Genomic DNA, 13,336 nt, shown 5'->3' with positions numbered 1-13,336 from the left:
AACCACCAATGGCAGATGAGATGATATGCTGTAGGGCTCAGAAGGCAAACAAGAGAAACTCTGCGGGAAAGAATCTTTAACTGACCTTTGTGCTGTGTTAATTCTAATGAAGTCACCTCTATCATTTAGTCTAAACATACTGTTGTTAGTGTGTGCTGATTAGCAATTAAATGATGATATGTTGCACTTTTTGGGGAATATTTGGTTTCTGATTTGGTACGATTTCCTTCTTGTCCCACAGCGCCTTTTGACAACTTAAGTCAAGCTGAAGCAAAACAAGTATGACCGAAAACAAGCTGCGGAAGAGGGCGTATTTTCACAACAGATGACAGCTCCAAAAAGAGTTACTCTCTTGCTGGACTGCATTTTCATCTTGGCAATTACATGTGAGGTATAGAAAAAGGTATTTGCTTTCACTTCAGCAAACTTTTAGTGGATTACTTTATAGAAAACCAGCCAAGTCCTTTATGTGAATTCAGGTTTGTTGGTGACACATTAGTGAAACATCTTTCAAATCAGTTTCCTCAACGCTACTGAGAGGCAGCTCCTCACCCCACTGTGCCCCAGTGTATCATGCTCTTCGACTCCAGCTGTCAGCACATACTCCTGTTTAATCGTAGAGCACAGCAGTAGCAAACCCACAGACTCTTGGGAGCACTTCACACCCCTCCATGGCTTCTGATGCACAGTGACCGAGTATGCTGAGGGCAAAGTTGTGTGTGTGTGTGTGTGTGTGTGTGTGGGGGGGGGGGGGGGGGGGGGGGGGTGATGCTTCTGTGTTACTTAGTTCTGGCTTTCCCTAGTTAAGCCAGCCTCCAACCTCTCTTCTGGCTGAAACCCTTCGTCCTCCAGTTGTGAGGAGGGGCATGATATCACAGTGACCTGCCATCTGGTTGACATTTAAAGCTTTGCTACGCATCAGTGAGTGACAGATTAGGAGACTCCATTATTTGAAGGTTCCTTTGTTTCCGAACCACAAAGATACTGACAGGGCTTGTCATCCAGCACCCTGCGTGTACACACACACACACACACACACACACACACACACGCAGTTAACCAAAAGTGCTAATGGCATAGTAGTGTCTGGAGCACAACCACTCAGGCACGCTCTGACATATTCACTACAAGGCTACTATTTGCCACAAATCCATTGTGCCAAGACACAGCATAAAGGCTAATTGTGCAGTGGAAACAAATGAGCTGTAAGGATACAGTGAGACATTATGCTGATTTTATACTGTGACAACATATAATTTTCATCCAACGCCTGGTTTTCTTATTGCACGGAGCTGACATCATGGGCAGGGTTTTAACAGACATGGAAGCTGGCTTTTGTTTCGGGTATCGAAGAAGAACGTGGCAGAAACAACACGGCCTGGTATTAAGACATGCCACTCCATCCCGTATTCAGTTGCAACGACTTTCGGTCAACATGGGAGAAATAATCTGGGATGGACCAAACAAGCAGCTTGATGACAAACACTAACTGCCACTACCTTCCTGGGAAGACATTCCAGGTTGTCTGATGACTTGTCTTCCAAATAGAGAAAGAATCATACATCACAATGATGAGATGATTATCTGAGTTGGTTTTGGCTCGGGAATGCACTCAATTTGCTCCCACGCAAAAGTGAGAAAGAAAAACAATAGTTCACCAGGGAGCGATTGCTCAACGGGTGCAGGTGTCATCCATCATGCCGAGACACACACTGAATGACTGTAATTCCCAGCAGCCACAGGGAGACTGCCACAGGAAACAAGACTCCCCCAGTTAAATGGACAAATACATGAGAGACACAGTGTTCACTCATTTCACATGCTTACTTGAACGAGTAAATGTTAGTCTCTAATGAGAGTTCACTTAAAAATTGTCTTTAATTACTGTCATTGAATGATGAAGACTTTTCACTTTGAGATATTCAATGTTGATTTTCTTTGTGGTCATAACCAACAACTTACATAAATCCAAACCTACGATAACTAATTGTTTTTGGAAAAATGCTACTGAATAATACTTTTCTCGGATCATTGAGTCTCACTGCAGAAAACCACAGTTCCTCCTGCAGTTTGGAGGCGTAATAGTGTCAGGATGACATACAGGCCTGCTCTGGTTTTGACAAGAGCTCCTGACTCAACCTGCAGGTGATATTGCATGCCTCTATGTCCTCCATTAATACTTTTCAAAACAAATCGGATATGGAATGCTAAACAAAGCCTGTGAGCTGCTGCTGCTCCCCTCCCCTGCAATTCGTCATCTGTGGTAACAAAGCCAATGCGATATCCATCAGCAACTGGTGTGGGTGCTCAGGTTTAGAAACTCGATAAAGCTTCTTTTAATGCTAAAGAATGTCGCTGCAAAAAAGTGGAGCAATAGATAAAGATACGTGTTGGGATATACACAGACATACACACGGCAACTTTTGTCCTGCTATTCCTCAAACCTTAGCCTGTGTTGATGTTTAATTTTCATAGCATACATTTTAAGTCTATTTTTCCTGGCTCCTTCCATGTGTTTATTAAAATATAAACCTGCTATGACAGGTGTTGATAAATTTACAGTGTTTGTTAGGAAACACTGGTGCCAATATTTAGCATAAACAAGGTAAATGTGGATAATGTTCGATATAAAGGTAACATAAAAATGCCCAAATAACATAATGCCTGCCGGTTTGAGTCAGGCCAATAAACTAGAGTTAGTACCGAGTGAGACGCCCCACACTACTGAAATATTGCCTTGGAGCTTAACCTGTTTTTAAAGCAAACAGCCGGTGTAACAATCCCAAACTGATCACATTAAAACTGAAATGGACTATAAACCATTTTGTTACAGTAGTGGCATAAGCTGTGTGTCATAATAGCATGTAGGATCCCCTCATGGGGGAGAGCGGTTTCTGGCAGAAGAAATGCCTTTAATTTCTATATTCCTATATATATTTTCATTAATGTGGAAGCAGGAAGCCATTACAAAAAGTGATTTACGCTCCTCGTCCAGCTCTACTCTTCTGTCACTGCTGGATAAAGCTCTTCTCAGTAAATTAGTGGGAAAAACAACCAAAACCAGCAGGAAAAGAAAAGAAGAACAAGTCCAAGTCAAGTCCATCTCCTAAAACAAACACGTGTGGGTCAAATGCTTATTTAGGAATTTACATATTTATAAGACTTTATGATGGCTCAAAACATTCCCAAACGGTCCCTGATTCTGCACTTGAAAAGCTCAAAGGGTGCTTAGAAAAACACGCACGGCCATCTCCAGTGACAGTGGGTTCCTTTCTTTCTTTCTCTTTTTTTAAACTGGGGGCCCCTGATGATAGGTGCAATCGTCCCAGTATTCTGCGGGCCTGTTTCAACTAATGGGTTGTATTTTCAGTTATCGCCTCAAAGGGCTCGTGGTGCGGGCATCCAGAGTGCATACACAACAGTTTCACTTAGTTCCTGATAGAAAGTTACAAATAAAGAGGGAATGTCATGGTGCAGTTTGATTTCGGACATTATGCATTAACTGAATTTATTATTAATATACTTTAACTCTTGCTCAAGGCAAAACTCAATATGTTCTTAATTGATGTGCCATATAGCCAGCAGAGCCTCAGTGTGTCCTGTCTACAGAGCTGTTTCGCACTCTTAACCAGGTAATAAAAAAAAAACAAAAAACCCAGATTTATCATATATCTGTCATCCATCCTGCTTTCTAATTTTACAGTTCAACACGCAGTCTGCAGTTGAGATTAATTATTAGTCATGTGTCATGCTGTGGTTTTACCCATCGGCTAGGCTGAGACAGCTTGGGTATGTCCCCGTCTGTCAAACTTAAGCTGAACTCTGTGACACTGAAGAAAAGTAAAGGTCTGCGTGCTGTTGACAGGGTTAAGTTCTGCACTGTCAGGGCTGACTAATGATTAGTTGGTGATAGACCTGACGGGTACACTGTGCCAACAGTGCAGCACTGTCATTGTGAAAACCTCCTTCGTCTATCACTCTCACTGTGTTCTTGACACCTGTGGTCGCATTTCCTTTTTTTTTTTTTTTTTTTTATGTGTCATCAGATGCAAATTTCTGCATTAGGAGGGCAGAAACGGGTGACGGGAGGAGAAGAAAAGGGTGAAAAATGGATGCAAAACCTGGTGTAACTGATGGTTGAGAGGAAGTGCTCTGTGTCAGCTCAGCCCGATTCTTTTCACAAGCAGCACTTTTTTAAACAAATTTTCTCTAACTACTGCAGGACACCTGTCACTAACTAAATCAACTGCATAATCCTGCAACAAAAGATGGGAGAGATTTTAATTTATATTTATAGCTATCTGCAGTTTTTAACCTGAGGGTCAGAAGATATTTTACTCGCTAATGAAATCAATACTATTATAATAATAAAAAAATTCAATCACTCTTCAGACCCACAGCACGGGAATGGACTCCATAGTAGCAAAACTAAATATGATTTTTCATAAATATAAATTCTTCTGTGGGAAACTACTAGTTGAAAGGCAGAGACAGGGGCATACCTGTCAGACTTAGTGAAGTCATAAGTCGAAAACTTAGACTGCTTAAACTAAAAATAAAAACTTTACAATATTGTACATATTTGATTTGTCATGTTATTTCAGCTATGTAAGTTCTTGTAAAGTCTGTTTCCCTGCACTTTTTAAAAACCCTCTCCTCACCACCAGAGAAACGAAGACTCCTCTCATTGATAAACCAATCAAGTACTCAAATATCAAGTTTCTAAAATTAAAATATATTTTTCTGAAAATAGAATAAGCTTCTCTGACACCCATTATGGGTTCATGTCTGGAACTGTAGAGCTGAACATATTTTGATTGTCCAGCTGCCTTAACAACACATCATAACAAACTTAATCAGAAGCTGAAAAGGAAGAACAGACTTCCAGGAAGGACTTCAAATCAAAGAAATTAAATCACCAAGATTGGCATAGTATGCTTTGACTTATGAACACTGCAGTTCAAATTTATTGCCATCCCTGGTGCTTACTTGTCTGAAAGCACACCCGTCTGTGCCATCTCACTCAAGTTTCAGATCAAACGCAGCCAAAAAACAACAAAGCAGATGCTTCGGGGCTGTTGGCATCAATAAGCTGATCTCTAGGCGGTTGCTACACAACTAAAGAGCGTTGATGGCCACGGTAACGTTTTGTCAAAATATGGCATATTTCATTTAAAATCCATTTAAGAGGAGATTACAGCAAACCAGAACTAAAATACATTTTAAAACGTGAGAGAGCTAACAGTCAATACCCATCACTGTTTTCATTAGCCCACACTGCTCCAGTTTGAACATGCTGTGACATCTGTACAACACTGAAGCCATATCAACTTTGACTATCTCTGATAATTTCTATGACACAAGATGCTGTGGAGCAGGAGGTAGAGCAGGTCGGTGGTTCGTCACGAGAAGAGCACTGTGTGAACGTTGCTTGTAATGGTAAATATTTCGACTGAGGACTTGAAAAGTGAAATTCATTTTCCTTAAAGGACACTATTTTATCGAACACTCAACAATAATGGCTCACTGGCCATCAGCTAAAGGACAGTAGTGACAGTGTGGGCTTGGCCTTGAAACTTTGATTTGATTATAGCACAATAATTTACACACTGATTTGTGTGCAGATTGTTTGTCTTGAGTTTGTCTTGAGTATGTAGTATGTTGACAGACTGTGCACTTCTGTGAGTGAATGAATGAATGTATGAATGGGCACAAATCATCTGGTTAGATTGCAAGTACAGAGAAATATCAACTGGGTATGATCTCAGTTTACTTTGAATTTATGGGTCAAATTTGGTTGAAATCATCAAGCTACGGCACCAGAATGTATTTATGATTGCAAGGATGCAGTGTTTTATATTTGCAGCAATGCATCTGGGGTACACAGGTATATTATATTATTCATAGTATTAAATAACGTTAAGTTTAAATCAGTGGAGACCTATACGTCTGGAACATTATGGGGAATGCTTGAAGTACATTTAACAGGATTGTAAGGTTATGTTGTGGAGGAAAAAAAAAACAAAACAAAACAAAAACGGTGGGAACCACTTGATTTGAGCTGCAATGTAAAAAATTTGGACAGCTATGACCTCAGCGCTACAAAACAATCAAAACTAACAACTTCCTATGGTGCATGATACTTTTTTGAGCTTATGCAGAGCCCAAGGAATGGCCCATTATGGTGAGCCTTTATACAGTGCTGCCGAGTGATGTGAAGCAGAGTAGTACATGGGCAGTAAGTGTATTTGCCACTGTAGACACCACCATCATTAACTTCACCACCACGTGACCACATCACCATAACATCACCACCGCTGCTGACACACCCACACAGCCTATAACCTCTTGTCTACAGCCAATTCACCTTGTGTAAACAAAGAATGTACCTCATCGCAACCCCATCCCCCAGAGGGAAGAGCTGTGTCGTTACTGTCACCTAGTGGACAGTGGGGAGACAGATTGATTAACAGAGCTAGAGGTGAGAAGGAGAGAGTGATGGAAAAGACATGTGGGAACCACACAAGAGATGGCTCCATGCCTGAGAGAGAAGGAAAGCAGCTGAAAAAGCATAATTCATTTAATGTAACAAGAAAAATAGACAGAGGAATTATCCATCACTAGTCACTTTTGAAATGGGATTTTTTTTTTTTTTTTTTTTTTAAACTTTACTATAAAAGTTAATTCTCAGCCGCCATGAAAGATCCTTTTATTTCATAAAAGGGACAGAGCTGACCACTCGACCAAAACAAGCACAACTTTGTACGGAAGCTCACCTGAGTCCATAAAAGCTGATAATAGAGCCAATAATTGGGAGGGAACAGCAATAATGGAGGTTTAGTGAGGCAGTAAATTCTTTAATTAGTTGTTAACACCCTCTGTCTATATGAATAGGCTGAAGCTCCCCCCACTGCTTGTTGCTGTCTCGAACAGACTGGAAGGACATTTAAACCAACGGCCATTGACTCATCTTTAAGGAAAAAAAAAAAAAGAAAAGAAAAAAGAAAAAGCCCATTACCCCTCTGTTAAAAGGCTGTTTGAGCACCTGTATCCCATAATAGCAAACTGCTTGGAGGCATCTAAAGCTACAAAAACCTGTCATGAGCTGAAAATCTAGCTTTATGGTTTAAATACAGTCGGGGTAGAGGATCCTTTATGGACCCAGAAATCTTGCCACCTGGGGAAAAAAAAAAAAAAGCCTTTTTGGCTGACAATTTGGGATGCATCACAATAGGGACATTCTCCAAAAATACAATCTTTTGTGGGTAAAGAAATAGGCTGCAAGGTAGATAAATGTAAATGATGCAGGGACTGAAAAACCAGCGGACATTCCTGAGGAGTGATATGATCTTTCAGTCCACAAACTATCCATGGTAGGAGTGGTACAGTAGAGGAGAGAGTGAATAAGCTAACAGGGTGGTCTGTCCTTTCTGTACGGGGACATGAGGGGTGGGGGGGAAAGGAGAAGAGCTGCAATGCTGCAGTAATAGCAGGGGCAGGACCTGCAGCAGCAGCAAAAGGGAAGTACCCGCATGGTTCACTCTTGTCCTAAGCCAGGAGAGTTAAAGGCAGGAAGCCATTACCAAGTGTAAATGCAGTCAGCCATCACTGCTTAAATAGTAGAAATATGTTCCAGCGTATGAGGGGAAAAAAAAAAAAAAAAAAAAAAAGTTGGGTGTGTGAGGCGGTCCGTCCTCTTCAAACAAAATAGGCCTTTTTTGTCCCCTTTAAATAAAAGACGCAAAGACAAGTGAAGGCCCTACACGAGTCAACCAGCTCCACACACAAAGTTGGTGAGTGAGGCGTTTCTCTCTCCAAACATTGCATAACCCAGCTCCACACTGGTGGTTTAGTTCTGATGAGAGACCATGATTATGTTACATACGGCAGCGGTTTGATGCAACAATTATGCAATCAGCAGCGCGGCTTTGTGTTGTGTTATCTCTGATTTATCAACATTATTTGAATTGGGGTAATTAATTGTTGCACGTGGGAGGGGAGAGAGGCTTAATGGCTCAGAGTTTGACAGGGCATATCTGACGATTTTTCTTTTGGCAGATGGCCCTATGCCATGTTGCTCACCCAAACTAAACCAATGCTCAGACTGGGGTAAAACCTTTTTTGTGATTAAGCCTATCAGTGCCTTCCAAGTCGTACACAAACAGACTATAGATGTACAGATAGGGCGACAGATGCAGAGGCAGAAACTGGTTTGTCATGTTCTGTACGAATACAATGCAGCGAGGGGAAGGGAAAGTTCAAACTAGGTAAATGCAGTGCAAAGTACAGCATTATTCCTGCAATCTTAGACAGTGAAGTCAAGATTTGTTTGTATGATCACAAGCCCCTGAAGCTGGAAATGTGAGGCAACGCTCTCACGTTTGTTGTCATTAAGGAGACAAACCTTGGAGCTGCTCCATTGGCCTTGATTGACAGACTGACTTTCTGAACTAACACAGAGTCCAAGCTGATGCTGCACGAGGTCAAACAAACATTCTTTGAGTCCATAAGTCTCTGATTCATTGTCAGTGGAGCTGATCCACGTTTTGTCCTGTGATGGCATCAGATTATAGCCTCAGTTCTCTGGTTTCAGGCGTCGTGAAAGACTTGCAGAAGATAGCCGAAGAAACCAAACATCACATAACTACAGATGCACCAAGCTGCATTTAGAAAGATCTATTAGCAAGAATCCTGAAATGGTTAATAATAGGAACACAGGACAGTCTGTCAGAAAGGCAAAAGGAAAACTGCAGACACAAAGATATATATATATATATATATATAAATATAAAAAACAAATCCAGAGCAGGATTCTGAGATTAAGAGTGTCTTTCATGTGTGGATGCAAAATTGTTAATGAAATTCACCAACATGCATGAGAAATAACTCCATCATTCTGTAATTGGAGGGGTCAAGATCTCCTCTGTGGACAAACGCCAACTGAACCGGGCACAGACATGGTGGTCGCTTTTATCCTGTTAGTTTTCAGAAAAGCTGAAAAAACTCCAAACTGTCAGCAGAGAATTTATGACTAAGAACCAATTTTAACAAAAGAAGGGGAAAGTCTCAGTTACCACATCAAAATTATAAGGAGCTGTTAGAGAAGTTCCAAAAAAGTGACATAAATCACTTGAAAACATTTGATTAATAAAATAAAACAGGTGGTTTAAAAAAAACAAAAACAAAAAACAAAACAAACTTTAGCTGTATTTTTGAGGTTAGAAACTATTGCATGTAAATACAAAGGAGCAGTCTTCAAAGAATGCTGTTGAAATCTTGATTTTCAAATTTCAGGGTTCATTTTCATTTTAGTAACAAATGGAAATACAGTATTTTCTTTAGGATTTGGATATGTAAAGGATCATAAAATGACCAGATGACATCTTGGCTCTGACTCCTTGCAATGTGTGGGGGCTCTTGTGCAGGAGCCAACCGGGTTTTGGGACAGATCCTAACATGTCCTAAAAGGATCCGTCAGTTTGCTTATGTAAAGCCATCAGTGAGGCCAGGTTGGCGACAGTAGTTGCATGGCCTGTGTACATTTGAAGCAAGAGCGAGGCGCTGTGGTGTGAGAGCAGCAAAATGCGTTTTGGGCACCGATTTTGCTATGACAGATGCTGACGATGAACTCTTGACACCGGCTCAACCGGTTTATGTTCAACATGTGTGTCTCCGTTACTGTCTCTGGTTTCCAGAAGGCTGCCCTGGCTGGTTTACTGTGGACGTAGGTATGTGTGGGTCTGTGTGCGTCTGTGTTTGTCTGTGTGGAGGCCAGGGAGAGATGAGAGGAGCAGCAGGATCTGTGGCTATCTGGGAGGTTGAGCGTAATGACACACCGGGGACAGATTAGGTTCCTGTCCATCAGGGTTCCATCAGGGTTCCATCAGGAAGACTCTGATTTACAGCCGTGCTGACCAGCCAGCCTGCCCTCCACCCAAAGCAAACACACACAGAAAACACCACCGCCTCTGTGTGGTGGCAGCTGGTGGGCTCTAGCACATGTTGCGTTTGGCTACTTTGCTCACCGGTGCATTTTTTACTTTAACATCAGTGCACGGAGTAATCCTGGAGGTGTTTTAAAACAAAAAAGACGACCCAGAAATTACAACTATGTCAATTTTGGAGTTAAATTCTTTGTGTCTGAGCATGTGTGTAAATGTTGGTCTTGAATATATAAAGGCAATGCCTGCAGCTCAGTGCAGAACAGTGCAACGGGGAGATGGACAGATCCATTAAACAAGATGTCACGCCCAAACACAACAATGATTAATCACACACTGCAAATTATAAGCACCTGTATGAATGAACAGAAAAGCAAAGCTCTCTCCACACTGTCTGACTGCTTTCACTTTCTCAGACAGCCACCCCGCCACCTCTACAACCCGACCCCCTCTCTCTCCTCAATGACCCTCTGCCCCCCTTGTACCAAGAGGAAGTCTGCCTGGAAAGAAATAACTCAACACGTACACAAAAGGCCATTTTGACTTAAACGCTCCATGAAATGATAGATTTTGATGTTTTATGCAGAGCCAACTGATGAGGGGTGTGAAAGAAATGTGATACCTGAATGTGGTGGGATTGTACATAAAAATCAGAAGATTCACGAAGGCAGTCTTTTATTTATTTCTTGTATGTAAAGTCTAAAACTATTTAATTTAGGTAATATGGGAGTAGAAAATTCAAATGATAAAATTAGTAAAATGAAATTGAGAAAGAACAACATTAGGGTTTTTGTTCCATTCCTCTTACATCAGACTGAATTCACTTTTAGAAGACTGTGGCTCTCTGTGTAAAATCTCCTGAGTTCATTATGCTAACAAGGCAGCCCTGCTGATAGGCACACAGGCTGATGTGAGGAAATGTGAGTTTGATTAATGTGGGCAAAATTGAGCTGTGCAGACTGCTCCCCAGCCCCAGTTAAAGGAGTCGCCTGCCATCAGGCTCAAAAGGCTGCAAGCTGCAAAGTGGGCTCGCGGGCCTGCACTGCTCCCCAACACTTCACTGCAAATCTGCAACAGACCTTCACTCTCCTGCCACACAAAACAAATGTGGCCCCCTCCTGGACCTGAATTAATCTAGCTGGCACGAGGGGCTGTAAATGAAAGCCATATCCCTGATAGCTTACACAATGTGGAGGATGTGCTTTGTGTTCTCTGTTCATGTATACATATATCAAACAGACCTGCACTCTCTCTGATCTGCTCTTAAACGAGACAGACCACGGTAGGCAGGCAAGAACAGCAAGGCCAACTAAGTAGACTCTTTAGAGGGCTCGTCCCAGGAGATAGACCATCTCACGGAGCCCAGCTGACCAGCCAGCAGGATCCAAAACCAGCAACGCAGGCAATCTTTCGCCCTTAGAGAAATTAGAAGAGCATGCCCCACCGCTGCACATCAAGGAGGCATAGAGGTGGAGATGGAGGGGAAGAAGGGAGGGGGGAAGAGGAGGGAGGAAGGGAAAAGCTAAGCTGAGCAACTCACAGAGCCCCCAGGTACCTGCTTGTACAGTCGCCTCTCTCCAAATGTTTACTTTGGACCAGACTGGCGGCCAACTGGTTGCAATTGACCCTCTACCAGGACGAGCTAGAGAGTGAACCTGAGACTTTTCCTTCTGGGAAAAAGATGGAGGAAAGCCACACACGTACACAGAGCCCAAAGCACACACAGGCATACAAATGCTAAGTAGAAAAGCAAACGCTAAAAACGCACCGATTATTTTTAATAACACATTTACACACACACTAAACCTGCATACTGGAAGAAACCATTTAGCTCAGCCTGATGCCTCGGTGTAAGGAAGTGAGGACAGAAGAGTCGGGAGTTAGTTTGAGAAAAGGCCAGAAGCCAAATCCAGACTCAAAGACTACTGCGTCCACCTGCCACAGGTGTTACAGCTCAGGCCTGCCTTCTCTCAGGTTGTATGGAAAACGGGGTGTCAAAAAGCCTCATGGACCTTTGGCAAAGTCAGACAGTTACCACCAAAAAGCACGCTCAGCCTTCCCCTGCCATCCAAACAGTTCACTGGCTGCTCGTCCACTCGACAGCAGAGAGAGAGAGAGAGAGGATAGGGTGTGATGGAGAAAGGCTGCAGAAAGGAGGCCCGCTGGCCACATAGACTAAATAAAACCTCTTAATCCTCATAAACTACTCCATATGAGTATTACATCCCTAACCCTACACAGCACTTCAATGGAATGGAACTCATTTCGTGGGTAAAACATTACCAGGATTCCTCCTGTTGCTGCCTGACTTCCATAATATGTTCCGTGTTCTGCTGAGGCCCGCTCCGATGCAAACCCTCAATTTCCTCACAAATATCGATGACAGAATGCGCTTATGATGAAAAATGCACCGGAAAATGTATATGAGGGTGGGGGTGGCGGGGGGGCTATGAAATGAAATGCTCGCTGTGTATGAGTAAGCATGTGTGTTCGGACAGGCAAAGCAAAGCATGTTGGCCGTCCAGGATACAAACTAGGCGAATAAACTCTTGAGGGCTTTACGACACAAGAAGGATGAAAAAGAAAAGAAAATTGGAAATCTCACGAACCAACCAGTTGCTTAACGTGATCATACAGGCCTGTGGAGTTGATATTATTCATCAATAAAAATCACATCTAAAATAAACATGTCTGTGTAATCATTTCCCTTGTCAGCTGGCCTATTCATGTTCGGCACGCAAGCCCTGTCAATGTACACCTGAGCGGTGTAAGCATACGCCGGCCTGGACAGGAAACAAGTGTGGGGGGGGGAGGGGGCAAGTAGGTATTTAACTGCAGGCCAGTCATTTGTCACATTTGTCACAGAATGCACAAACACAAATTACTGAATTATAACTGCGGATATGTGTGTCCTGCCTTGGCTAAATCAAGGCAGCGCTGGGAGCTGTCATAACAGAGGGTGGGTGTCTGGGCCACCATCAGGGTGGAGGAAGCAGCCCGAGTTTGTTAAAGAGTGCCATTCCAGCCGTTAGGTGTTTACTGGAGTAAACGCAGTGGTGATATGAATATGAATAAGTTACATGAAACAGGGAGGGTAAGCAAAATGAAGAATATAATTACATGGAAATAATTGCAGCATTATATTGAGCATCAACTGAATAAAATGGTGTTGCATAAGTGCATAAAAAAAATAAAAAAAAAAAAGCCATCAACTAAGCCATCAACATGTTTACAAACATTAGAGAGACAAGTAGAGACTTGCCACCAAACCTTCCCCTTTCCTGTCAAAAACTGTTGGTTGTTTGTTGAGCTGTTTAATAATTACGATAAATATGTTGCAGAGATACTACTTGGATAGAGGTGAAATTATTATTGATTGAGTAGAGTAATTATTT

At 42.2% G+C, this 13,336-nt stretch overlaps 1 protein-coding gene across 1 annotated transcript in view; it reads right to left on the bottom strand.

Moving 5' to 3' along the window:
* Positions 1 to 13,336, bottom strand: part of slc25a21 (solute carrier family 25 member 21) — a 78,664-nt gene that overhangs the window by 30,256 nt on the left and 35,072 nt on the right. The window lies entirely within an intron of this gene.

This window comes from Echeneis naucrates, chromosome 22, assembly GCF_900963305.1.
Source record: "Echeneis naucrates chromosome 22, fEcheNa1.1, whole genome shotgun sequence".
In the NCBI taxonomy this organism is placed as follows: Eukaryota; Metazoa; Chordata; class Actinopteri; order Carangiformes; family Echeneidae; genus Echeneis; species Echeneis naucrates.
Note: the sequence above shows the minus strand (reverse complement) of the source record. Positions and strands in the feature narration are given on the sequence as shown.